At 38.0% G+C, this 27,686-nt stretch overlaps 1 protein-coding gene across 3 annotated transcripts in view; it reads right to left on the reverse strand.

Annotated features, from left to right (window-relative positions):
* RALA (RAS like proto-oncogene A) overlaps nt 1-27,686 on the reverse strand; it is a 72,342-nt gene that overhangs the window by 23,654 nt on the left and 21,002 nt on the right. The window contains exons 2-3 of one of the 3 annotated variants that reach the window (XM_068550350.1): nt 17,676-17,764; nt 8,624-8,698 (exon numbers count right to left, since the gene is read on the reverse strand). The exons of 1 other annotated variant lie outside the window; for it this stretch is intronic. The gene's annotated coding sequence lies outside the window, so the exon portion shown is untranslated. The remainder of the gene's footprint in view (nt 1-8,623; nt 8,699-17,675; nt 17,765-27,686) is intronic. One more of the 3 variants, XM_068550349.1, reaches the window with a different exon arrangement.

Consider the following 27,686-nt stretch of genomic DNA (forward strand, 5'->3'; position numbering starts at 1 on the left):
GCATATCAATTAATACTCTACGAGTTCAGTGTGTGCGTTTTTAAAGCAAAACATTTAGCAGTTACACCAACTGGGTTAAAACACTTTCCCTTCCAGAACAATTTACAGTATAGTCTGTGACTTAGAAAAGGCAGAGATTCCCAAAGACGTTTTTCCCAAGTGCAGACTTTCTTTAATAACCATTAGCTGCACATCCCATACTTTCAAGGAAAGCTATCCAGGAAAAGAAGCCCCCGCCAAGGAGACACTCCTCTGCCCCACTGCAAAAACTTGGCTTTCCATAACTTAGGTCCCAATTCCTAGTCTAGATGTTGGAACTTAAGACAACATACATGTAAATAAGAAAATTCCATTAGTGCTAAGCGCAATGAAGAAACTAAGGGGCACCGGGATAAGGGGGGGGGGAGGGGCTACTTCAACCAGATGGTCAAGGGCGACTCCTTTGAAGAGGCAGCATTTGAGCTGAGACCTGAATTTTATAAAGGAACCAGCCAGCTCTGAGGGAAGAGCGTTCTAGACACAGGGAAGAGCAAGTGCAGAGGCCTAAGATGGGAGAGTGTTTGCCACGTTCTAGGGGCCAGAGGAGGGCCAGAGTGGATGGAGCCTACGAGTATCAGGGAGCGTTAACAGGAGGTGAGACTGAGAAGCAGGAGAGGCCAAATCATAAAAAGCCTTGAAGGCCGTGGAAAGGTGTTTGAGTTTTATTATCATTGTAATGGGAAGCCTCTGGAGAGTGTGTAAGCAGGACTGTGACATAATTTCATTTATGTTTTTAAAAAGATTACCGTGGCCAGTGTGTGCAGAATGAATGGTAGAGGTGCAAGAGCTGAAAGCAAAGGAGTCCATCCCATAGTCCATGACTAGGTTTGGCAGATGCAAGCTGCCAGTGACCTTGGGAAGAGTCACCTCACCAACGAGGTAGGAACCATAGCCTGAATGGGGTGGGTTGAGGAGAAAACAGAAGGTGTAGAAATGGACTTGACTCTGAAGATGAATGGAGAAATGGGGCCATAGATGGACACGGTTTTTTTGTTTCGGTCGCTTTTTAATTATTCTTAAGGGATGTTTATATGATAATCATCTAAAAGAGGCAGAAATTAATGAAGAAGAGAAGGTGCCTCTAGGAGTAGACCAGGGGAGTAGAGACCCAGGGCACACAGGAGCAGGGACAGCTCTTTCTTTGTAATGGGAGGTGAGGTAAAGCAAAGAACAAGGTACAGGTGCAGGCTGCAGACAGATCTGGCTCTTTCTTTATTTAACTGCATCTATTATTTCCTCCATGAAATATGATTCACACAGCAGTTTAGTGAGGAGTTGGAATTCAAAAGCACGCCTGTCTAGATAGATCAGTGGAACAGGATATACAGAAATAGATCCGAATACATACTATAGTTTAGTGTGTAATAAACGTGGCATTTCAAATGGAGGGTCGGGGAGGGAAGCATAGAGGATAATTCAGTAAATGGTACTGGGACAACTGGTGAGCTATCTGGGAAAAAATTAAGTTGGACCCATTCTCCTCACACCAATATAAATTGTAAATTTATAAAATAAATTTATATAAGTCTTTGAAAGTGGATCAAAGATTTAAATGATAAAATGAAATCACAAAAGCACCAGAAAAAAAAAAACCCACAAAATTTTTGTTTTATAATCTTAGAATGGGAAAGGCATAAAGTACTATCTAAAACTCAAGTCATAAAATAACTTTGATAAATTTTACTACTCAAAACAATTTCTACATGGCAAAATCTTCCATAAGCAAAATAAAAAGATAAAGATAAACTGAGGAAAATATTTGTGATTCATTTCAAAGAGAAGAGGTAATTTCCCTATATAAAAAGTTACTATAAATAAAACCAACAACTCTTAAGAAAATGGGCAAAAAATACAAATAGTCATAGGAAAGGAAATACAAAGGGCTCTAATATGCTCAACCTTGCTGATAAGCGAAATACAAATAAGATTAGACTGGATCTCAATTGTTTTACCCATCAGATTGGTATCAGTATGTTTGCAAGGACCAGCAAACTATAGCCCCCTTGGCCTGCTTTTTGTATGGCCTGTGGCTAAGAACGGTTTTGTGTTTTTGAAGGGTTGTAAACAAAACAAAACAAAATAAAACCAAGAAAAATATGCAACAGAGAACGTATGTGGCCCACAAGTCTAAATAATGTTTTCTTTCCACCCTCTACAGAAAAAGCTTGTCCCTCCCTGGTAGACAAACAGGCACATTCCTTCACTGCAGTGGAAGCGTAAATTGGAAACATGGACTAATTAGCAACCATAAAAAAAACAGATGCTCTTTACCCATTGATATGGACGGAGTTAAAACATATTGTTTTTTTAAACTAATTAATTAATTAATTAATTGGCTGCATTGGGTCTTCGTTGCTGCGTGTGGGCTTTCTCTACCTGTGGTGAGCGGGGGCTACTCTTCGTTGAGGTGCAACAGCCTCTCATGGCAGTGGCTTCTCTTGCTGCGGAGCACGGGCTCTAGGCGTGCGGGCTCAGTAGTTGTGGCTCATGGGCTGTAGAGCGCAGGCTCAGTAGTTGTGGTGCACGGGCTTAGTTGCTCCGTGGCATGTGGGATCTTCCCAGACCAGGGCTCGAACCCGTGTCCCCTGCATTGGCAGACGGATTCCTAACCACTGCGCCACCACATATTGTTAAAGTGAAAAAAGTAAGATATAGACCAGTATAACTTGTATGCTATGAACTGCATAAAAAGATGAGAAAAAAGGGATTTAGAGGTTTATTTGTTTATATACCGGAAACGATATAAAAAATGGTAACACAGGGTTGCCTGTGAGGATGGAAACTAAGTCACTGGTGGACAGAAGCGGGGTAATGGCTTTTTGCTAACTACCAGTTTCATTTTTGTATAATGTGAACATATAACTTGTTTTTAAAATTAAAATTAGTCATAAAATAAATAACATTACCCTGTTTATTTCCTGCACTCGCTTGGTAAAAATACAATTAACTACTTTCCTGGCACCTTATACAAACTAGGAATTGGAGGACTGAACCTGAATTTTAATTGAAATACTTCTCCATGTATGTGTATGCATTTGTGTTTTCCTCCTTCAAGTAACGAGATAGGGATCCTTGAACTTCAAATTGTTTGGTTTGTAGGGTTCCTCAATTATTTTCTATCTTTTGCTGTTCAAACAAACATTTTTTAATTACACAATGGCCTCCTCCCCCCTCCCCCCACCTTTTGGGTAACATTACATCCCTGTGACTTACTTATTTTATAGCTGGAAGTGTGTGTGCACCTTTTGACCCCCTTCACCCATTTTGCTGCCTCACCCCCATCCTGGCAACCACCAGTCTGTTCTCTGTATCTATAAGCTTGGTTTTCTTTCCTTTTTTTTTTTTTAGATTCCACATATAAGTGAAATCATATGGTATTTATCTTTCTCTGTCTGACTTATTTCTCTTAGGATAATGCCCTCAAGGTCCATCCATGTCACAAAGGGCAAGATTTCATTTTTTTTCATGGCTGAATAATACTCCATTGTACATATATGCCACATTTTCTTCAACCATTAACATGCTGATGGACACTTAGGTTGTCTCCATGTCTTGGCCACTATAAATAATGCTGCAATGACATGGGGGTACATGTATCTTTTTGTGTTAGTGTGGATCATATGGTAGTTCTATTTTTAAAAAGCGATGTCCTAGAACAATACTATAGAATCTATTTGGTTATGGGTGGGCTTCAAGTTTTCAACCTTACTGTTTTTCTCTGCTTCACCCAGAAGCTAGACACCTACACCATGCTCACCATGTTGATTTAAGTTATGAATTACCTGATTTTTCCTTCCTCTCTCCCTCCCATCCTCCATTAACAAATATACTGTGCCTTATTATGTAAGGCACAGTTCTAGGCACTGGGGATATGGAGTTGAATTCCATAGGCCTAGGTCCCTGCCCTCATATGTTTAGTTAACAGGTACCCATACTGTATTGTTTCCTGTTGCCACTATAACAAACACTATAAATTTATAGGGGCTTAAAACAACACAAAATTTATCATCCTGTTGTCAGAAGTCCAAAATGAATCTTAAGAGGCTAAAATCAAGGTGTCAGCAGGGTGGGTTCCTTCTGGACACTCCAGAGGAGAATCTGTTCCCTACTTCTCCCACTTCTAGAGACTGGCTTTCCTTGGCCCCTGGCTGCATCACTACCATCTCTGCTTCCGTAGTCAAACCTCTCTCTGCCTCCCTCTTATGAGGAGACCTGTGATTACATGTAAGGCCCACAAGGATAATCCAGAAAATCATCCCCCAATCCTTAACTTAATCACACCTGCAAAGTCCCTTTGGCCACAGGAAGTAACATTCAAAGATTATGGGGATGAGGACTTGGATATCTTGTCGTTGGGTCATTAATCAGCCTACCACACATGGGAGGAAGTGGGTCAAGGCGCTTCAGACCACAAATCTCCAACCCAAACTCTAGGCTCTCTATTTTACACTTTATGAAAATTTCTAAGACGTGATCAATCTAGTTCTCCAATACGTAATAAGGAATACTCTACCAAGTAAGATCTCAAACACTCCCTGTCCACTAAAAACAATAAACCCAACGATCTTTATATTTCCAGAGTTCATTATTACCTTTTTTAGACTTTCATAATAAAGACACTTACTATTAGGCTTTAGTTTAATAAAACTATTAGCTGGCAGAAGTTCTTACTGAGAGATTCCTTGTTAATAAAGAGATTAAATGGAGCACGCCTCTCCCCTCCAATTTGAACAGCGCATTAAAGGCTATGATCACTAAAGTTCAGTTCCTATCAAATCATTATAAACCATTACTAAGCACAAGCAGGTAGAGGCCCCAGTAGTGGGGGCCTCATTTTCAACCTTCAAAATGAAAAATAGTTCATATGGATAACTCACAAATGACACTCCCTATCTGCATTAAGAATACCTGCTCAATAAAGGAATTTAGTATAAAGTGAACAATTTTAGAACAGTTAGAATATACCTGACCAAGAAAGCAAGATACACAATTCTATTTGAAAGGGATTTGAGACTATTTCAGGTTATTACTAGGCACAGATACAGGTAATATCACTGGCGCATTTTTCCAACCATTTAAAGAGCAGGTATTATTAGTACTATTTAATGTTTTGCAACATAGAGAAAGCCTCCAAATTCTTTTTTGAGAGCTAGCTTAACATTGATGCAAAGTTCCTAACAAAGAGAGACTAAAGGAAAAACAGACTGACTGACCTATCATGTAAATATGGTGCAAAAATTCTAAATAAAAAATGTTAGAATCCAGCACATTAAAAGAATAAACCAAAGTGACCAGGTGGGATTCAACCAGATATGCAAGAATGTCTTATATTTTAGGAAGTCAATGTAATTCTTCATATTAATAGAAAAGTCATAGATTATCTCTACATGATCTGGAATGATATTTGATAAAATTCAAAGTCCACTGCTTATACCAATAATGATTTCATACTTAGGCCAAAGGAATCAACTGAAAAATTACTGTAAACAAGAGATTTCAAAGATAATGGTTATATAATCAATATATTATATAAAAAATAAATTTCTTTTCAAATAACCAGTTAGAGTATATAATGGAAAGAAAGACTCAATTTACAACAAGACTCACAAAGAATACATAATTAAGAATAAAATTAACACAAACTGTAAGATATTCATGAAGACAATTCAATAATGATATTTAGGTAACAGAAAGGGTGACTTTATGAACATAAATGAAGGTAGAGCCTGTTCTTGGGACAAGAAGATTGTATACTGGTAAAGGCATAAAACTCTGATAATAAGAAAGACTATTAATTTCTAATATATAAAAATCTCTTCACAATAAAAAAAATTTTTGACCACTGAGGACTTGACTTTGGAGTCATCTGATCTATCGCCTAGTTTTCTTTACCCTTAAATTTGTGAAGATAATTTCTGATGTTGGTAACTGGCTTTAACTTTTTCTTTAAAGGCAGGTTGATTTATATACAATAAAATCACCCTTTTAATGAGTTTTGATAAATGTATACAGTCATATAACACCACCACAATCAAGACACAGAATAGTTCCATCACCTCCAAAGGTTTCCCCTTACCTCTTTGCAGTCAATCTCCTCCCATCACCCCATCCCATGGCAGCCACTGATCTGATTTCAGTTCCTATTGTTTTGCCTTTTCCAGAATGTTATATAAATGGATCATATTGTACATAGCCTTTTGTGCCTGTTTCTTTTCACCTAGCTAAGGCTTTTGAGATATATTCATATAGTTACATGGATCAGTGGCACGTGCTTTTTTTTTTTTTTTAAACTGTTTGATAGTATTCCGTTGTCTGGAAGTAGCATAATTTGTTTATCCATTCACATTTGTTTGGGGTGTTTCCATTTTTACAATTTTATAAATAAAGAAGCTATAAAGAGTCGTGTACAGGTCTGTGTGTGTGTGTGTATATATATATATATGTTTTCATTTCTCTTGGATAAATACCTAGGGGTGAGACTGCTAAACTGTATGATAAGTATGTGTTGAAATGTTTTTCGAAGTGGCTATACCTTTCTGTATTTCCACGATGTATGAGATTACCAGTTGCTCCACATCCTGGTACAGTCACAGCCACAGTCTTTTCATGCTAAGCGGTCTACTGGATGTGTAGTGGTATTACACTGTGGTTTTAATTTGCATTTTCCTAATGACTAATCATGTTGGGCATCTTTTAGTGTGGTTATTTACCATCTATGTGTCTTGGAGTTCAAATCTTTTACCCATTTTTAAAAACTGGGTTTTAAGAGTTCTTTAGGTATTCTGGAATCAAATCCTTTATCAGAGACATACCTTGAAAATATTTTCCCCCAGTCTGTGGCTTATCTGTCCATTTTCTTAACAAGTTTTTTGAAGAGTAGAAGCTTTTGATTTTGATGAAGTGCAATTTATCAATTTTTTCTTTATGTTTCAATGCTTTTGGGGTCCTAATCTTTGACAAATTTTAAATGATGAAGAAGCTACTGTAATTTGAATATTTATAAACAAAACCTTACTATTTAGCTATTATTAAAAATAGAAAATGGAAGGAAGTCCATGTGAAACATAACTTGTAACTGACACCCTGAACTCTTGGAAGGTCCTCCTTTATTTCAAGATATGCAATCAGCTCAAAAGGAGCAATAGTCAAAGTCAGAAAGTCCCTGAGGCAATGTTTTACTTCTAAAATGTAATAACCTAATATTTTCCAATTACCCAGACTTCACTGAAGAAGGACAACACAAGATTATAACAAAGACTGAGCTAAAGAAAATAACGTTCTGTTTTAAGGGTACAATAGTTGAAAGCTGCTTAAAGATGGCTTAACAATTTGCCTGGTCTGCATAATAAAATGTATTTATATGACTTGCCAGACATGTTGTCAGACATCAAAGCACAGACTTTTAAAATCATGGGAACGCTCAAATTACTTTACCTCTTTGGGTCTCGGCTTGTTTGTAAAACTAAGGTTAAGATGAATAATTTAGCACGTGGAAGATGTCTAAATACACATAGTAAGTACGGGTAATGTAAACATTCAGGCATCTTTTTAGAAGACCCTACCTTTATATGCAGCGTATATTCAGTCCCCAGTCAGTGCAAAATTATTGATATTACCAGCAGCACAAAAGTAAAGCCCTCACCACGGTTAAAACTAACAAAATATTTCTAGAACTCAGGAGGAAGTCATGACTAAGCTGAGACTTGAAAGACAAAGCATTTTAGCAGACCAGGTGAACCTGGGGGTGTTGGTGAGAGATGAAGCTGTAAGAAGTAAAAAGGGTCAGAAACAGACGTTTACATGCCAGCAATTGAGATTTTTTTATCCTTAGAGCAAAGAGAATTACCAGGAGTTTTTAAGTGAGTGATTATGACTCAGAAGGCAGGAAGAGCAGCCGCAGGCTACAGGGCAATGGTGACTAGGGAGAAGATGGGGATGGATTTGAGACATTAAGAAAAAAGCATCAACCAAATCTGGGGACAGATTAGATATGAGAGGTGAAGGGACAATTCAAGCCAAAGTACCCAACTTCCTGGCTTGAGTGGATATGGGTAAGTAAAGGAAGAGGAACAAGCAGCCTTTTTAGGAGGGGTGGTGGTGAAAAGAGTTGGTGCAAGGAAATGATGGAAATCTACACCGATTTTTTTTTTTTTTTTTTTTTTTTTTTTTTTTTTTTTTTTAAATAATTGAAAGATTTTTTTTTTTTTTTTTAAGAAATTCACGTTCTTTTATTTATTTATTTATGACTGTGTTGAGTCTTCGTTTCTGTGCGAGGGCTTTCTCTAGTTGCGGCAAGTGGGGACCACTCTTCATCGCGGTGCGCGGGCCTCTCACCATCGCGGCCTCTCTTGTTGCGGAGCACAGGCTCCAGACGCGCAGGCTCAGTAATTGTGGCTCACGGGCCCAGTTGCTCCGTGGCATGTGGGATCTTCCCAGACCAGGGCTCGAACCCGTGTCCCCTGCATTGGCAGGCAGATTCTCAACCACTGCGCCACCAGGGAAGCCCCTACACCGATTTTTTAATGGATCAAAATATTTTAAAAGAAGACTCTAAGTATAGCCTAAGTATAAGCAGTTTTCTTACCCCAGTCACAGAGGTTCTGCTACCACACTATGACTTGATTTCAGCAATGTTGAGAAATAAGCAACAGGGCAGAACCTGAAAGGTGGAAGATAAAAAGACCGATAAACTACTATTCATGGCTATTTTAACATTTTTCTTTGAACCCCTATGTAGAAAAATATTTAATAATTATTAATTATAAAGAATATACATTTTGCTTCTGTATTCCTATGCTAACTATGGCAAGACACATAACAATAATCTTTTGAATTTTGAACCATGTGAGTCTTTTACCTATTTGAAAATTCAATACATGTTATTTACTGAACATAGCAGCTACAAAATTGGATGAAGAAGTAATATTCAAGCGCGAATTTAACAGAACTACTAAAAAAGTATGATTTATGTAATTTATACCTGCTTTAGAGTCTACTGCATCCAAGCTATAAATTAGGTGTATAAATACTGTTGACTTTCTCTTATTGATATATTTATAAATCTGATATTGCCTGTGAAAACTCTGCTGATTTAAGAAGCGGAACCAGAAAAAAATAATTGAATTAACCATGCCTGGGGCTTCCCTGGTGGCGCAGTGGTTAAGAGTCCGCCTGCCAATGCAGGGGACACGGGTTCGATCCCTGGTCTGGGAAGATACCACATGCCGCGGAGCAACTAAGCCCGTGCGCCACAACTACTGAGCCTGCGCTCTAGAGCCCACAAGCCACAACTACTGAGCCTGCGCTCTAGAGCCCACGAGCCACAACTACTGAGCCCACGTGCCTACAGCCCGTGCTCTGCAACAAGAGGAGCCACTGCAACGAAAAGCCCGCGCACCGCAATGAAGACCCAACACAGCCAAAAATAAATAAATAAATAAAAATGAAAACAAAAAACATGCCTGAATGATCCAACTTAAAAATGAACAGGGCATTTGATTAACTGAATAAGACATATCAAACTACATATTACAAGAAATACTGACAAAAAGTTTAACAGTAAACAGTCATTAGCAAATGAAATATTTTAAAAGAATCTAAGTATGACCTCTGGTTTACATGAAGACATCTGTTAAATCCCACTTTGGGATGCACGTTTCATTTAAGTTAGCTCTCTCTTTGTGTAGTGGCTTCCCTGATCTTTTGGTTTGCTTTTGGATTTCTTTTGTGTTTCTTACGCCCATATTCTGAGTCAACATATATTTATTAAGAGTCAGATACCGTGCTAGGCACTGGGAGGGGGGAGGGGGAGGGGGAGGGGGGAGGGGGGGGTACACAGATGAGCAAGTCAGAATCCCTGACTTTGAGACCTTACAACAAAGTAACAGAGGTGTGGGGGAGGACGGTATTAAGTTGTAACACACCAGTCTGCCTCCTGCATCCCTTTCCACTTAAGCCACACTTGCTTTTTCTATGTTGTTTTGTTGACTTCATAGCTTCAATTTTTATTTTTTAATTTAATCATCCTGTAGATGTAGAGCAGTCTATTTACCAACTCTTGTAATAGAAGACATCATAGCTGTTTGGAGTTCTTCTAAATTCTAAATGAATAACCATCTATTTCTATATTTAAAATGCTTTTCATGAGGTAGATTTTAAGGAATTGTAATGAATGAACGGATTGTTTAAGGTTTATTAGACATACTGTCCAACGCTTTTCAAAACTGCTATACAACTGTTCACGACATTCCTATTAGCAATGGGCATTCTTTTAAAAAATCTGCTAATTATATATTGGGAAAAAGATCTCATTTTTTCTAATTACGTCTTTGATTACATGATGAGGGTGACCATTTTTTCCATGTATTTATTTATTTTGTGAATTGTTAATTCACATCCTTTACTAATCTAGCAATAGTATCTCCTATTATACTTTTTATACTCTCATGTCACCATTGGCTAGGCTTTCTTTCTTGCTTTCCCAGTCCACTGTAGCAGGTTTCTTCTGTTGCTGGGTAGATCTACTTCCCATGACAGATCAGGAGAGGTAACAGACTATGTTCACTGGCATTTTAGTGGACGGGCTTTACTTCAGGGTTCATGGGCAAGGAACAGGTTGACAAGGTAGGATCTTTCTCCAAACATCAAAATAAGGAGAGTATCCCCTGGAACACTAACTCTTGCATTAGAACGCCTAGTCCTCCTCAGGCTGAGAGTTTAAAAACAAGGTTTGTTTGAAAGTAGATTTCCAAAATTAGCATGGTAACCAATGTTGTGTAATCTTTGTATGGGCTGAGTGAGTGGGTAGCATATCCAATTAGCTCTTGATATATCCTCCTTTAATTACTACCATGTCCTATCATCTCTTCTGCTCTCTGTTGCTACTGACTCAAGCTTAGAGTCTCTTCAGGACTCTAAGGGGAAAAATAGATTCCACGTGTAGTTTCCCTCATGGGTATGCTGGGCTGGGGCTTCCTCCACCCTGGTTCAGCCATCAACGCCATCTGTTTTCTGTCTTCTGGAACCTGAAAGTGTCTGCTTTGCTGATGGTCACTCCATCTGTTCCCATTCTCCGTTATGGATTTACAAATTTCCGCCTCTACATTTTTTTCCTCTCTGTCATTTCACAGGGAGTCGGGGCTACAGAGGAGTAGGACACATTAATTTAGTCTATTGGCTTTCCCTGTAGATGAGTTAAAATCCAGAGCTGACTTGATTTGGAATGCCAAAATATTTCAGATTTAGAAACTATGAAAATCTCTATTAAAGAGATCTAATTAAAATTAGCCTCAGCTTTTTTGCACAGCAAAGGAAACCACTGACAAAATGAAAAGACAACCTACTGAATAGGAGAAAATATTTGCAAATGGTATGACCGATAAGGGATTAATATCCAACATATATAAATAGCTCATACAACTCAATATGAACAGCTCATACAACTCAACATCCAAAAAAGCAAACAACCCAATTTAAAAAATGAGAAGAACTGAATAGACATTTTCCCAAAGAGGAAATGCAGATGGCCAACAGGCACATGAAAAGATGCTTGACATTGCTAATCATCAAGGAAATGAAAATCAAAACCATAATGACATCACCTCACACCTGTCAGAATGGCCATCATCAAAAAGACAACAAATAAATGTTAGTGAGGATGTGGAGAAAAGGAAACCCTTGTACCTTGTTGGTGAGGATGTAAACTGGTGCAGCTACTATGGAAAACAGTACAAAGGTTTCTCAAAAAACTAAAAATAGAACTACCATATGACCAAACAATTCCACTCCCGGGTATATATCCAAATAAAAACAAAAAAACTAATTTGAAAAGATACATGCACCCCAATGTTCATAGCAACATTATTTACAATCGCCAAGATACAGAAGCAACCTACACACACACTGGAATATTACTCAGCCATAAAAAAGAACGAAATCTTGCCATTGCAGCAACATGGATGGATGTGGGGAGCATTATGCTAAGTGAAGTCAGACAGAGAAAGATAAATACTGTAAAAAAAAAAAAAAAAAAGCAACAAACTAGTGAATATAACAAAAAGAAGCAGACTCACAGATATAAAGAACAAACTAGTGGTTACCAGTGGGGAGAGGGAAGGGGGAGGGGTAATATAGGGGTAGGGGAATAAGAGATAAAAGTATTAGGTATAAAGTAAGCTATAAGGACATATTGTACAACACGGGGAATATAGTCAGTATTTTAGAATAACAATAAATGGAGTATGACCTTTAAATATTGTGAATCACTACACTGTATACTTGTAACTTATTTAATACTGTACAGCAACTATACTTCAATTAAAAAAAACAGCCTGAGTTTTAAAGAATACAATTTATTCAGTACCAGTTATGAGAATAAATCCGTTTCCTGATGTCAACCGAAGGAAAATGCACAACCTTAAAGCTGCATGTTATGTTTTATCTGGGGACCTTCTTGAGGATGACAGCCCAGGAGACAGCCTCTCAGATAGCTCTGAGGAACTGTTCCAAAGAGGCAAGGGAGGATATATAGGAGTTTTTGCTGGGGGGGGGGGGGGGGGGCGGGAAACAACTACTGCTAATCACAAAAACCAGACATCTCAAGTTAATGATTTTAGTGCTTTTCTATGTATGGGAAGATGCAAGAGTCTGGGCTCACTGAAATTATTCCTTACATATGCACCTTAGCTATCTAGGGCCAGTATCGTGTTTTTCTCCACCCTGAATTCCTCTCAGGGCGCACCGTCAGGGTGGCCGCAGTGGCTGAGAGCTTGATGGCGGGCAACAGTCACTGTCTACCAGAATGGCAATCTTTGTTTACTGAAATGACAAGGCAACTTTTTTTTGTCCCCACCGATGCGGGTGAGCAAAGAATCACAAATAAGGAAGCAGCTAGGACTAGGCAATATCTGGCATAAAAAGGAGTTAAGAGTGAGGCACAAGTGGGAGAGAAGAGAAAGGAGAGCCAGTAGTGTTCGTTGCTATAGAGAAGGGTTGAAATGATTTATCTTTAACGTTTTCTTTACAGCATTGGGACTGGTTAGCTAAAACTCAATTTATAAGGTAACATATTGATCAGTCATGGCCCTGCAAATTAAGCACTGAAACCATTTTAACAAACCAGGAATTTAAGGCTAAAGTTTAACTCCACAGCAACAAAGAAAATCTCCCTTTGTACCAATTAAGCTTTACTACAGTTCTTTCATAGACGACCTGCTGAGTTTCTACTTTGTGGAATTGTGGCTGAACAGCCAATTCTTTTCAAAGGAATAACAAGGAGCTGCTAAAAAACCAGAAAGAAAGAAAATATAAACTAGTAACCTTTGAAATTCTGACTTGCTATGCCTGGCACCCCGTACCACTCCAGTCAGGTTAACCTCTTGGTATGTACTGTAAGATGCTCACTGTTAAGTATGGCATAGCAAATATACAGAAAATATCATTTTAAATTAAAAACCTCCTCTGACAATGAATATATTATCTGAACTTACATTTAATGACAACTTGAATATTATCAATTAAATTCTCCATTGCAAACCTGTTTACCACGGGTTCACTTCCAAGGGCTATGCTGAATGCTGTTGAATAGTCCTAATCTTACGGTTAGTGTTGATCACTACGCCATACACGCATGCAGCATACATGCATGCATGCATGGGACTTGAGCTCCCTCCCCCCTCAACAATTTTTCATGATCCTAAAAGTAACATGTGCTCATCGTATATAATGTGGAGAATAAAGAGAAGAAGGGAAAAGTCACCTGTGTCGTCCTATCATCCACTGTTAATATTTTTGAATTTTTATCTTCTTCTAGGACTATCTTATACAAAGCATTCAACCAGTCATATGGCTCAAGAAACTGGAGAAAAATTCTGAGGAGAGCAGAAAAGAAGAGAAAAAAGGAGATTTAAAAAATCATAATACCTGGAGATGGGACAACAACATTGGAGGAAAATAAACAATATTTTCATTTATTGAGATACTTTTTCAACTACTAATTATCTCATGAAACTCTCAAGGCTTCTTTATAACTATTATCCACATTTTACAGGTGAAAAAATTGAGCCACACAGAGCTTTTTAAAAGGTGCCCCAGGGCTTCCCTGGTGGCGCAGTGGTTGGAAATCTGCCTGCCAATGCAGGGGACATGGGTTCGAGCCCTGGTCTGGGAAGATCCCACATGCCGCGGAGCAACTAAGCCCGTGAGCCACAACTACTGAGCCTGCGCGTCTGGAGCCTGTGCTCCGCAACGGGAGAGGCCGCGATAGTGAGAGGCCCGCGCACCGCGATGAAGAGTGGCCCCCGCTGGCCACAACTAGAGAAAGCCCTCGCACGGAAATGAAGACCCAACACAGCCGTAAGTAAGTAAGTAAGTTAAGTAAGGTAAGTAAGTAAGTAAGTAAGTAAGTAAAGTAAGTAAAGTAAGTAAAGTAAGTAAAATAAATAAATAAATAAATAAATAAATAAATAAATAAATAAATAAATTTATTTATTTATTTATTTATTTATTTAAAAAAAAAAGGTGCCCCAAATCACACTGCTGATGTGGAGCCAGGATTTTTAAAAACCCAGATCCTAAGTGTTTACCACCTAAACTTCACTACCACTATGGAAGAAAATGGTTAAGAATGAGCTTTTCTACAAGGCTTAGGGCACAGATCGCTTTAGACACAATTTCTTTTAAATATAAAAAGATAATTCTCAAGGGTGGCACAGAAAAGCTACACAAATCATTTTATTTGGGTAATAACAACCTAAATGGGAAAAGAATTTGAAGAAAGAATAGATACATGTATATGTATAACTGAATCACTCTGCTGTACACCTGAAACTAACACAACATTGTTAATCAACAATACTCCAATATAAAATAAAAAGTTAAAAAAAAAGTCAGTGGTACTGAAAGAGCAATAGTCATACCAAAAGAAGCCATATTATAATTGCATTTATGAACACAGAAATTTCATAAAATACAAACACCCGAATTTTACTTCTTAATAAAAGAATAATTCGTTAGAGTTAAATGTGTTTTATCCCAGGAATACAGTAATAACTTAATATTAAGAATGGCATAAAATAATATAATCACATGATTAGGCCCAATGAGAAAAGCCACATAATCAACAAAAGAGAAAAGAAAAAGGCATCAGAAAAATTCAGTACTCCCTCCTGATAAAAACTTTTCTAAGGCAGACACCAGAGGCTGCCCACTGTTCGTGTATATACGTGCTTCTAATGAAATGCTTCACACACAGATTTGAGAGCCATTCTTTACAGGAGCCACACTAAACTTCTCTGTATTTTAAAAAAGTATATATGCCACTAAAGCAAGCACATTTCATGTGTAGGGAATGCAAATTAGAGAGAAGGTGATAGTGGGAGGAAGAAAAATAGCTCTGAATTCTCTTTTCTGGGTTTTAATATTCTTGTCTATGGCTGCCAGTGAATGAAGCGAAAAATTCTGCTCATAATTTTGGGCTTATCTAGCACCTACTTACCCAGAGATTTCAAAACACTGGTTAACAGTAAAAGCACAATACACAAGTTAACATCAGCAAAGGGAGATAGCTACTGTTCAAAGAAACTGATCCCATTTTCTCTCGGCTACATTACAATTATGAATCATGTAGGTAAGCTGCATTGTGAGTCATGTGAGTCAGGGTAAGTTAGTACTGAACTGTAGCCAGCTTACTACTGTTCATTCTCTTCTTCATGAAAAGGCAAAAGTGTATTTGAAAAGTACAAAATTCTAAGTTTAAGTTATATGAAAGATAATGTGAAGTTACAAACTAGGAGAGGAAAAAAAAAGACTTTGGAATTCCCTGAAAATCATGAAAACATCTTGTAGCACCTAGATTTTTCTTCCCAAGATTGAGTACTGATAAATCTTAATTTGAGATTTGATCATATCTTAAAGTTAAAAATGACAGTAATTTGTAGAGTCATAAAACTAAAGTTTCAGTTCATGACGAGACAACGGACTATATAAAAAACGTACAAGTCTGTATTTAAAACAAAACAAAACAAAACAAAACAAAACAAAACTTCTACGGTAAAAGAAAAATGACCTGAAGGGAAGATTCTCTTCACAGGTGGTTTTAAGCAGGAATTCCGATTCACTGGTCTAAGACGGGGACAGTGTCTATGTATTTTGTAAAAAGCTGCCTAGATAATTCTAATTGCATCCTGGTTAGGAATCATCACTCTGTATGTATATCTATAAAGTTGAACCATATCAAACTGCCAACATGAGATTTCCTTTTTTACATACAAAAATAGCAATTTCATATGATTCACCTAATAGAAAGTGGCCAAGGATTAAAAACAGCGAACACTTACTGAATGCTGTATGACTTTGTACCAGGCACTAAGTTCTTTATACCTGTTGTTGAAAGTCTGATAACACCAGGCAACAGGTGGGCAGAAATAAACCTAGACTCTGCATGGGGAGGTGAGGGGGACAGAGAGGCAGTTGAGAAAGAGGAGAGCTGAATCAGGGGTGATGCCATAGGGCAAATTATTGTTATGCTTGGGATCAAGACCACTGGGGGTTACAGATGGATTGATGGTGGCAGGAGAAGAGACTGGAGAACGTTAATTTAAAACAATTTCCGCATTTAGCAATTTATGTGGTCAAGGAAGGGACCACCCTTCTCAGTAATTTCCAACAAGTCTTTAACTGCAGGAAAACGGACTAGAACGCAAGTCCTATTCCTCTGAGGGGGGGGAGGTGTTGGGGGTCGGGGGGGGGGGGGGTGGAGAGAAAGGGAGTGCGCTCTCTCTTTAAGGAGTTTTTTGAGTACAGTCATGGCTCGTCAGGAATGGTCAGGAATCGGAGGCTGGGCAGCAGCCTCATGCACAAGGAAACCTCCAGTCTTTTCAAACTGTATCACTAAACACCCAATCATACATTTAAAATTAAAACATTAAACATGCGCACCTAAAGTCAAACCAGTGGTTAGAAGCACAGTTGTAATATCTCAATATCATTTAAGGTTACAGGCTTCAGCTAATAGAGAGGACAATTTCATGATCAAAGAGAGAACATCTGGAAGGTCCAGGCCCCAGAGAAAGTGAGATTTTCCTGGAGACCTCATCCAATACAATATCCTTTGGTATACTAGTCTATTTCTTCCAATTTTACATGTGATATGATTTTAACAAGTTACTTTCATTTTTACCTAAAAGTTTTACTGCAAGATATTTTTTAAAGTCAGGTAAATATAATGCAACTGAAGAACCACGGAAGAAGTCTTAATAATAACCCAGCCCTCTTATTTTTCAGATGAGGAAACAAGGGCTTGAGGAGAGTTAAGTCATTTGCCAGAAATTCAACAGAAATTTGTGGTAGAGTTAAAACTGGAACTGACCCAGGATGGTATGATCCAGCAGATTCTACGTATCTGTGCCAGTGTAGTTAGACCAGATGTGAAATCACTGTGTACTCGCAAATGACTTTTGAAGCAAATACCCCTTACCCGCTCTCACTGTTTTGCTCTATCCCCAGATCCGGGGTTCAGTTCAAGGGATGGGCTGAGCATGTCTGCTCTCCTCAGTAAATGGTACCGACTTGTCGGTCTCCACACCCACCAACCCACCATACTGGAGGGCCGTTCAACGAATGGAGTCAGTTTAACTAACCTCCTGAGGGACTGGCTTCAATGTGATCTAGTAGTTTTATGTTACGCCAGGTGTTCAAAAACGTGGTCTTGGTTACTCAGTGACAGGTGCTGAATGAAGACAAAGAGACCTGTTACAACAGACCCTCTGTAACAACAAAGCATTCATAAATCACCTTTTTTCCTTTTTGGGTTCTTGCTGTCATCAAGAATCAGTAGTGGCCTCACAGAGGTTATACAGTTATGGTTATAACTAACCAAATTGGTGAACCTTAACTCTAAAGGTTTGAAAAGAAAAAAAAAAAAAAAAAAATTAAAGCTCTTACATGCTATTTTATAAGATTTCATATTGAGAAACAGCCAGCATGAACAGATGAGGCCTGTATTTGTTTAATTCCAGCAGACTAAATTCTTAGGCCTAAATATAGTTGTCATTCTCATAAAGCCAAGAAATAGAAGCAAGAAAATTCAAGTAGTTCTGAACTCTGAATTGCTAGTTATATTTTGGTTGACAGGATGCAACTATAATGTACAAAGCATGAGAACAAATTTAAGATATCAGAATAGAGGTTTTGATCTTGCCATGCCCCCCAAAACCTATATACATACGAACTAAAATACCAAAGGGACTGACACAAATCCCCTTATTATTAACACCGCCTGCCTTTTATATAAGCACCACCTATCACAATAAAAAGTAAAATCAGTTTGACATGGCTTACTTAAAATTCGTCAGACTCCATATTGCTCTTGGGTTAAAATTTAAATTCCTTAATATTGTCTACCTATGTTATCTGCCCCTTTACTACGCTTGTCCCTTAAACCTTATATACCTCAATCCTGATGCATTTTTCAAGTTCTACTAACGAAATATGTGTAGACAATTTGGGGAAGTTTGGATTAAATGATAACAGGTAAAGTGGATTTGTAGGTAGCTGAACAACGTGGTACCAAGGAAGGTTAATAGAGTCTATAGGGACTGGCATGACATATTAATGACTTGAATATAGAAATAACAGGTATGGTTGAAATGAGTTTACAGTCATCACAACATTTTATGGATGCTATGTTCAGACCCACACATCTTTTTTCAAATAGGAATAATAAACTGCAATTACAGCATGAAGAAAAGATTAAGGAATGGGAAAAGAAAAACTCTGGCTATCAAAAGTTTATCTAACTACTGTGTTAGTCTATATACTTTTTAGAATTTTATCTGTAACAGCTTTGAGGTATAACATAATAAACCGCACGTATTCAAACGTTTGCCCCATTATAATCCCCTCTCTTCCACTCCCCCGCCAATACATCAATCTGCTTTCTGTAACTATAAATAAGTTAGCATTTTCTAGAGTTTCTACAATTATGTAATATGTACTCTATCTGGCTTCTTTCTCAGCATAATTTTGAGATGCATCCCTGTTGCTGCTGTATCAATAGCTCATTTCTTGCATTGTTGCACAGTATTCCATTGTATGGATACACTACGCTCTGTTTATCCATTCACCTGCTGATGGACATGTGAATTTAGTTTTTGACACCTGTTGACAAAGGTGCAAAAGGCAATGCAGAAAAGAAAGAATAGTCTGTCAACAATGATACTGGGACAACTAGATATCCATATGCCAAAAAAATGAACTTAGATCCATATCTTCCACCATATACAAAAATTAAGTCAGAATGGACCATTCCTATATTTAAAACCTAAAACTACAAAACTTCAAGAAGAAAGCATAGAGTTAGGCATATGATCTTGAGTTAGACAATTTTCTTAGATATAATACCAGAAGTAAAATCCAGAAGAACTGGTACTAAATTGAACTACATCAAGTACTAGTTTTTCTGGGTTTTTTCTGTCTGGGTAATTTGGATCAGTACTAGTTTTGTTCTGTTGTTTAAATTTTTTTTCTTGTGTGTTTAAAAGCAAGGCATGCTTGTGATGACTGTAACAGACTAATTTGGATTGCTGAAGCTGGTTCTGCTCTGGAGAGTAGTGGTTTTTTTTCCCTTTTCTTGTTTTTGAGGGGAGGGAGGAGTATGGGGTTTGTTTTTAGTCTTTTTTTTTTTTTAAACAATTGGACAGCCTTTAAGGGGAGGACAGAAAGATTCCCTATTCCACGTCCTAGACGTTTCTAGTTTAGAAAACATGTTCTCCACCTGGTGCTCTTAGGAAGAAGTATAGGAAACGCTGCATGTAACACTGTCCTTTTTGAAAATTGCCTCTTCTCCCCACCCTCGAGTAGGTCCAATATTTGATGAAACTCATGAAAATTGGTGGAACTTGACTAGCCTGTTTTCTAGGATGCATTCTCTATGTGACTTTCAAGGAAATCTGTTTGCCATTTGATGATTTTTTTAAAGTTAATTTCGAACTTCTTCCACCGATAAATGAAGAAAAGTATTGAGCCTTTTGAAATACATCAAATGGATTAAGTTAATAATTTTTTTTAAATTTCCCTGTCAAAAAGAAAATGGAAGGTAAGCCACAGATGGGGAGAAAATTTTTAGAATTTAAAACTAAAATTACTGAGGAAAAGAGAAAGAAAGATGATTTTGGCTCACTGGCAGGATCTCAAAAATGAAATGAAGTGTCTGCAAGCTCCCATCAAAGAATTCAAACAGAGAAAGAAAGGGAGGTGGTGGAGACTGAGCTGATTAAATTTAAATTCCTTCTTAATCTATAAATACACATTTTAGCTATTTCTAGGATGACCGATTTCATCATATTTGATATCATATTAAATCAATGGTGAAAGAAGTTCCTGATCCATACAACTCAATAAAAACATCTTCAGTTAAAACATTTTTGCTTCATAGGGTGATGTAAATGTGTAAGGAAAGGATGCTACCTAAACAGAACCTTTCTTTGTTTCTTCTTTTGGGGGGCCGCGCCACTCTGCATGTTCCACTGACCAGGGATCAAACCCGCGTCCCCTGCATTGGAAGCGCAGAGTCTTAACCACTGGACCGCCAGGGAAGTCCCTAAACAGAACCTCTTCTGTGTAGCATTCCCAGCCTTCCAACTGCTATCCAGGCCTGGGTGGGCGATTCCTCGTTGGTTCCAGAGCATTCTGGACAAAACTTCTTCCAGTGCTTCTCATCACATTAATTATTGGGAGCTTTTCAGTAGCGAAGAGCTCCCCCCCTCCCCCAATTCTGTAATCCCACCATTTAGCCCAGGATCTAGCAGATAACTAGTATGTACATACACATTTGAAAAAGAAATTAAACTCTTGAAAATGACTTTGGAGAACAGGTAATCAGTATTGATAAAATTCTGAGGCATTCCTGGAGGAAGAATAGGAACCCCAGTTAAGAACTGTTGATTGAGGGGATGGGCAGGGAAAGGAGAGACAGCAAAGGAGACAGGCAGACTGCTCCCATATCTGATAACGCTTTGTTGTATTACCTGGAATTACAATGTATTATGCATTATGGACAAATTGAACACTGGTCTCAGAGGCTAAGTTAACTTTTACGAGACTAATGTTGAAAAGAAACCCTGAAAAAAATAAAATGGAGTTGTCAGAGATAATTCTGCTGAGCTGAGCTGATACTTCATGCAATTTTCTTAATAAATTAATACGACCATGTCAATGTTATATAACATTTGACTACAAAGGAATTTAATCTTCTGATAATAAGGTCATTTACTAAAATCACTATAGCAAGTTGCAAATCTCTACAAAACTTCTTGCTTCTTACCGTATATATGTATTAAGAGGTTATATATGTACTAGACGTGCTCTGTTCTTATACCCAGCCCAGTAGGTTTACTTATGTAAGCTATGTTTATAGTGACTGAACTATTTTCACAAATTAACCAAGGAGGTAAATATCCCAGTCCACTTTGAGAACCCGATAAAGTCCATGGACCCTCAGTACAGAAGCCCCACCACGGTTCTAGTTAAAAACTAATATAAAAACTACAAAGCTATACCTACAGTTATTGCTTTTGCTGGGGTTTTTTTTGTGAATTATTAGTAAAAACCGATATTGGTTTTAAAAAATGGTTAACATAACCATGGTTGTCATAGAGAATTAATGACAAGGATATTTACTGTCACATCCATAATAATAAAAAATGAAGGATTAAATTATGACTAACCATATTATGGAATTACAAAGCAATCATTAAAAAGTGACACTGAGTACTGAATGACACTGAAAAATGTTCACAAAATATGCGAAGTAGCTTACACACAGTATTTATGTATGAGCTTTTTAAACAGATATGTATTAGTACAAACAGGAAAAACATTAGATAGCAAAATAATTGAATAAGAGTAATCTAAACAGGGGAACATGAAAGATTAATTTCCAGGGCTTTTCATTTATTTCTATTCATAGTATTTTACTATGAAGATTACTCTTGTAATCAGAAATGAAAAGCTTAGTAAAAAAGAAAAAATATTTAAAACAGTGTGGATGGGCTTTAATAGAATCAAACTGCTGAAAACTGCTGTGGGCAATCGTGAAGACATTGGTCACACACAGCGAAGTTGGAAGTACACAGCATAATGCACAGGATTCTGTGGACACTCAAGTGGGTCTACGGTAGTCAGCCTCCAGGCTGAGTCCCAACAGCCCCCTCCCCCCATAGTCACACCCCCGTGTTGTCTTCCTGTATCGTACCAGCCTTGATCTGTGTGATCAATGTAATCAGCAGAAATGAAGGCCTGTCCCTTCCTAGAAAAGGTAATAAAAGACTGGGAACTGCATCCTGGACAGCCTCTCTCATTACCGTCTACGTGGGAAACCATGCCGTGAGCAGTCCTATATGTGAGAAGCCCACGTGGCAAGGAACTGAAGCCGCCTACCAACAACCATGTGAGCAGGATAGGAAGCTGACCCTCTAGACCTAGACAAGCCTCAGGTGCCCGCAGTCCTGGCTGACACCTTGATTACAGCCTCATGACAGACTCTTGAGTCAGAACCATACAGCTAAGCTACTTCTGATGCCTGTCCCACAGAAACTGTGAGATAATAAATGTTTGTTGTTTTAAAGTTGCAGTCATTTGTAACGCAGCAATAGCTGACTACATACAGCTTACAGCTTTGGAGACTGGAGCCCTTTAAAGAACCTACCTTAGGGAAAAAGCACCTAGGCTATAACTCATTTTGCTCAAATTCAAGATTCTGATTTCCTTCTTGGTCTGACCCAAACCAGAAAAGATATTTGAGTACCTTTGCAAAATGTTCAGTTCCTTAGATGTGCCTTCTACTTCTTCCCCTCTCTCACTCATATTTCATCCCATCTTCTCTTTCAGCTATTGTAAAGCTAGGGTCAGCAAACTCCTGTAAAGAGCCAGATAGTAAATATTCTAGGCTTCTCTGGAGCAACTACTCAACCCTGCTGCTGTAGTTTGAAAGCAGCCATAGACAATATCTAAATAATTGGGTGTGGCTGTGTTCCAATAAAACTTTATTTCAAAAACAGGCAGTAGACTGAATTTGGCTCCAGAACTGTGGCTTGCCAACCCCTGCTATAAAGGAAACTGATCCAAGACCCCAGTAAGCTCGTGCAGGATATCCCATTCCCTCTAGCTGACTCAACAGATACTGTTCCAGAAATCCCCCACCCTTCCATGCATCAATTTGTCCCTCTCTACTGGATGCAAACATGTTATTCTCCTATCTTAAAAAACAAGACAAAAATTCTCAACCCTGCTTCCATTTCTTGAGCTCACTGTATCGAATTCTGCTTCTTTCCTCTCCTAAGCCTGCTCTTATCAGGCTTGGTCACCAATGATCTTCAAATCACTAAATTCAACCATCAATTCTCAATCTTCATTATACTTCACTTAGCAGCAGCAGTTGACCCAGATGATCACTCCCTCTTTCTTAAAATAAAATTTTTTTTTTGACTTCCGAGATACCTTGATCACTTTTGGGGTTTTTTTTTCCTCTTTATCAGTAAATGGCAACCCATTCTTCGAGTTGCTCAGACCAAAACCACTGGAATCATTCGACTCCTCTTTCACAGGCCACGTCTGATCTGCTGGCAAATTTGTAGGCTCTACCCTCAAAATATATCCACTCCTGAGAATACTCCCCATGTTACTCGGAATAAAATTCTCACAATGGTCGATAAGGTCCTAAATTATCTTGCCATTCCTTCTACTAGAAGATAAACACATGGTTCACTCCCTCATATCCATTAGGACTCCCCTCTGTAGAATATAATATCCATGAGGACAGGGAATTTTTCTTTGTTTACTGTTACATCTCCATTAACTTAGTACCTGACACATAGTTAAGTCCTTAAGAAATATTTGTTGAATGAATGAGTTAACTGTGAAAAGAGACCAAAAACAAAAACCCCCCCAAAACAAACAAACAAAACCCGCAAACCAAAAAACAAACCATTTTCAAAGTTGATGGGAAACTTATTAGCAAAACAAATTGTGTATATTAACTTCTCTATTTCCATTACCATAGTGTTTGTAAAACATAATCAAAGCCCCTGATAACTTACAGCAAAAAGACTGGAATACGAGTCAATGCACCTAGATTTTGCCGCATACTAGCCTCTGAAGACTTTAGATTTTCTGACACTTACTAACCTCTGACGACCATGGTTTTCAGATCTGTAAAATGACGACTGAACCAGGAGTCTTGGACCCCTTTAAAATCTACAAGCTTCCAAAATTTTACATATAACTTCAGAGGCTTATGCGATGACAGATGCTCCCCAAACCCACAGGGATCTGACCACAGCTTCCATAAAGGTGTGTTGATGGGGAAGTACAAGTTTGACTTCCTGGAAAAAATGTCATGCTTTATAGGAGTGTCATACCAGCTGATAAGCTGGTGACACAGAAGTGAAACAAACACTTATTTAAGGGCTTAAAATGTCCAAGGTGTTATGCTAGATATGGAAAAAGTTATCTTCTGGTCTCCAACAATAACAATGGAAAGTAAGTAGGAATTTTCATCTTTTCAGATTTTTGTAGAAGACCATGTAAATGAGTCCCTAAAAGTTATGTAACATGTATAAGGTCACACAGCTAATAAATGGCTGAGCAAGAATTCAAATATAAGTCTATGAAACCCCAAACCTACACTATTTCCAATGTACCATATACCGCAAGTTTTAGTTCAAGGACACAACATATCTGAGATTGCCACAGAAACCGAAGGAATCTTGATTAGACAGACAACTAGCTGTACTCTACCTCTAGTATAGTTATAAAAAATTATCTTTATAGCTGAGTCATAGGTCATTATGAAGGATATTTCTAGAATTCACAGGTAAGTCCCATAAGGGCAGAGGCTATGTAGATTTCCTACTAGAAAAAATCTGCTCATAAGCTAATAGGAATACTCAGTTATATTTCTGAATATAAACTAATAGCTATTCCTGCATATTTTTTAAAGGAAAAGATGCTAAAATTTGTGGATGAATGCCTACTGTATTCTAATATTTTATGGTATTTATCAAAATGATTCTGTAAGACAGGCATCAGATAGATTAAAAAAAAAACAAGACTCAAGACTGAGCAAGGCATTATGCATCTTGAATATTAACCAGCTGAGTAGAGATGTGAATAGAGCCCATCTGCTTCCAACTGCTGCAGCTCATATCCACTTGGATATTCACAGAGAACCCCAACTCCAAATGATTAAAATAACCTGTTCTTTCTCCTATTTTCCTCATTCCAGTGAATGGCAACATCATCCACTTGGGCTCAAGAATAACTGAATAACTTCATACCTACTAGGACAGCTGCTACTACAATCCCCCCTCCCCCCAAACCAAAAAACAAAAACAGAAAATAAGTGTTGGTGAGGATGTGGAGAGATTGAAACCCTGTGCACTCTTCTTGGGAATGTAACATGGTACAGCTACTATGGAAAACTGTATGGTGGTTCCTAAAAAAATTAAAAATAGAATTAGCATATGATCCAGCAATTCTACTTGTGGGTATATATACCCAAAAGAATTGAAAGCAGGGTCTTACTCCCTGCCATCTCTGCCGAAAAAAAAAAAAAAAAAAAAAAAAAGAAAAAAAGAAAGCAGGGTCTCAAAGAGGTATCTGTACACCCATGTTCATAGCAGCATTGTTCATAATAGCTAAAGCATGGAAGGAACCCAAGTGTTCATCAGTGGATGAACGGATAAGCAAAATGTGGTGTATACATACAATGGAATAATATTCAACACGAAAAGCAAGGAAATTCTGCAGTCTGTTACACCATGGATGAACCTTGAGGACACTGGGCTAAGTGAAATAAGCTAGTCACAAAAAGACAAATACTGTATGATTCCACTTATATGAGATACTTAGAATAGTCAAAATCATAAAGACAGAAGGTAGAATGGTGGTTACCAGGGGCTAGGGGGAGGGGAGAATGGAGAGTTATTGTTTAAGGAATACACACTTTCAGTTTTGCAAGATGAAAAGAGTTACGAGGATGGACGGTTCGTGGTGATGGTTGCACAACAATGTGAACGTATTTAATACCACTAAACTGTACACTTAAAAATGGTCAAGATGGTAAATGTTATGTTAGTGTATTTCACCACAAAAATGGTGGAAACAAAAAAATAATTACATAGAATTTAAAAATTAAAAAACAATGTACATATCTATACTAGTTATCTATTGCTCCATAAAAATTACTCTAAAACTTAGTGGCTTAAAATAAGAAACCTTCATTATCTTAGAGTTTGAGCCGCTTAGCTTAGCTAGGTGGTGCTAGCTCAGGGACTCTCATGAGGCTGCAGTCAGGATGCTGGCAGGCTGCAGTTATCTGAAGGCTTAGCGCTGGAGGCTCTGCTCCCAAAAGGGCTCACTCACGAGGCTGTTGGCGGGAGGCCTCAGAGTTCCTCACCAGCTGGGCCTCTTCACTGGGCTGCTTGAATGTCCTCATAACATGATAGCTGGCTTCCTCCAGGTGGATGATCCCAAGACAGCAAGGCTGAAGCTGCAGTGTCTTTTATGATCTAGTCTTGGAAGGCACGCACTGTCATTTGGTCAGCCTTATTCAACGTGAAAGAGAACCCTATACAAACGGGTGTGTGTGAATACCAAGAGGCAGAAATCTCTGGTGGGCATTTTAGAGGATGGCAACCACAAAGAACTTTACATAGAAAACTACAAAACATTGCTAAGAAAATTTAAAGAAGACCTAAGTACTGCTTTAGGTCATGTTTACGCACTGGAACTCTCATTACTGCAAAAATGTCAGTCCTCCCCAAATTTATCTATAGAGTCAATGCAATTCCAATAAAAATCCAAGCAGGGTTTTTTGTGGAAGTTGATAAACTGATTTTAAAATTTGTATGGAAACAGTAACACCAAGAACATCCAAAACAGCATCAAAGTATGTAGGAGGTTGTCAAACTAGACTGCCTGCTTTTTTTTTTTTTTTTCTGGAACAAATCTATTTTATTTACTTTTAATGATATATATATATTTTAAAATGTTGAAACAGTCTCAAATTTATAGAAAAGTTGCAAGTTCAACACAAAAACATTTTTTCCCTGAGCCATTTGAGAGTAAGCTGCTGATAGCGATACTCAATCTCATCTGAACACCTTTGCATTTATTTCCAACAAACAAGGACAGTCTCCTACAAACCATAATATAGCCATCACCATTGGGAAATAAGCATTAACACATTTCTACCAGAGAATCCTCAGACCCTATCCAAGATTCTGCACTGGGTTAAAATCACGTGTTGCATTTAGTTGTCACTTCTCTTTGGTCACCTTCAGTTTAGAACAATTCCTCAGACTTTCTTTGACTTTCATGAACTTGACAGTTTTGAAGATTACTGGCCAATTATTTCGTAGTACGTCCCTTAACTGAGTTGCCTGATGATTAGATTCAGGTTACACATCTTCGGCAGGAAGAACAAAAAAGTGATGCTGTTTCTTCTGCCTTTGCTTCTTTTTAACAGACTTTATTTTTTTAGAGCAGTTTAGGTTCACAGCAAAATGCCTCTTTTTGTAAATAAAGTTTTACTGGGACATGGTCACCTCAAATTATTTATGTATTGTCTATGGCAGCTTTCTGTTTACAAT

This window comes from Eschrichtius robustus, chromosome 8, assembly GCF_028021215.1.
Source record: "Eschrichtius robustus isolate mEscRob2 chromosome 8, mEscRob2.pri, whole genome shotgun sequence".
In the NCBI taxonomy this organism is placed as follows: Eukaryota; Metazoa; Chordata; class Mammalia; order Artiodactyla; family Eschrichtiidae; genus Eschrichtius; species Eschrichtius robustus.